The sequence below is a fragment of the Brachypodium distachyon genome, chromosome 1 (genome assembly GCF_000005505.3).
Source record: "Brachypodium distachyon strain Bd21 chromosome 1, Brachypodium_distachyon_v3.0, whole genome shotgun sequence".
NCBI classification, from domain to species: Eukaryota; Viridiplantae; Streptophyta; class Magnoliopsida; order Poales; family Poaceae; genus Brachypodium; species Brachypodium distachyon.
The window spans coordinates 39,879,660-39,881,413 of NC_016131.3; positions in this window are offsets into that span (position 1 = coordinate 39,879,660).

Here is a 1,754-nt window from a genome sequence, read left to right on the forward strand (position 1 = left end):
GGCCTTTAGGCTATCAAATTAAATTATTTTTCGAAATAATTTCAAAAGTCAACTTATGGGATAGCTTTATATATGCATTAAATCCCTTTTTATACCAATACCCCATGGGTTAAAATGTATATACTCAAAAGCAAGATCATAGCACAAAATCAAATAAAAGCATTTTTGCAAAAGGGGTTTTCTGGGCAAATTTTAGGATTTTCAAAGTGATCAAATGCAAAGGTGTCATAATGCTTATGATATGCAATGCATATGAAGGGTTTTGAAAATTGGGATGTTACAGTACTTCCGTTGATCCTGTATAGGAAAACATCATGATTCCAATTTTGCTTGCTTGGAAACTTCCGACTATTGAATGATTGTGCTGATATTTGTTTACGCGATAGCCTGTGAATGCCGGCTGCGTCCAACGAGAGGCTTTTAAGAGTCGATTGAACGCAGCCTCCAAGCGTCGGGTGCGCCCAATGACAATGTCTGCGGTCGACGGGACGCAGCCCCCGAGGGTCGGGTGCGTCCAATGACAGGTTTGGGTCGATTGGACGCAGCCCCCGAGTGTCGGGTGCGTCCAATGACAGGTTTGGGTCGATTGGACGCAGCCCCCGAGTGTCGGGTGCGTCCAATGACAGGTTTGGGTCGATTGGACGCAGCCCCCGAGTGTCGGGTGCGTCCAATCGACTCCAATCCGACACTCGGGGGCTGCGTCCAATCGACTCTACTTCATGTCTTGGACGCACCCGACACTCGGGGCTGCATCCAATCGACTGTAATACTTGTCGGGGTTCTGCCTAGAGCAGGCCCTCACCAACCATGAAGCCACCGGGAGGGTGGCTGAATCGAGGATGGAGCTAGCGTAGTTCGAGCTGCGTTTCGCAAACACCAAGATCATCGAGAGCGCCGCTCTCGCCGACTTCATCGCAGAGTGGACATCGACGGGCATAGAAGAAGAAGAGTTGGAAGCGAGCCTTCCCGACAGATTGGATGAGGGGTACTGGGTCATGAACTTCGACGGCGCCTTCTGCTTGCAGGGCGCTGGTGCCGGAGTGGTGATCGAGTCGCCCACTGGAGATCAGCTCAAGTTCTTAATATAGCTCGACTTCGCCAACTGCACCAACAACACAAGAGACTACGAGGGACTGCTTGCCGGGCTGCGTGTGGCGATCGCCCTCGACATCAAGTGCTTGGTTGTTCGCGGGGACTCACAACTCGTGATCAATCAGGTAAATAAGGACTACAACTGCCCCTAGATGGCAGCGTACGTGGAGGAGGTGCAAAAATTGGAGTCCAAGTTCAAGGGACTTCGATTTGAGCACGTGAAGCACAAGGACAACTTTGTTGTGGATGAACTGTCCAAATGGGCAGCGGAACGCAGCAAGGTGCCTCCTGGAGTTCGTACAGAGGCAGCCGAAGCCCTCTGTCGATCCCAAGACAGTTGCCGGGGAAGCCCCTCCGGAAACTCAAGGTGACCCTGCAGCTGCAGGGGACCATGCCGCCAAGTTGGTGGCATACACTAGCCGGGAGCCACTACCCTGGGGGACAGATATTATTCGTTACCTTAGAGACCGGACCCTCCCGGAGGAAGACGTTGCCGCGGAGCGAGTAGCCCGGCAAGCTAAGATGTACGCCCTGGTGGATGGGGAACTCTACCGGAGGCGTCCTAATGGAGCCATGCTCCTCTGCGTGCCCTAGGAAGATGGACGCACGTTGTTGGAGGATATACATCGAGGCACATACTCGCACCATGTGGCCTCCAAGGC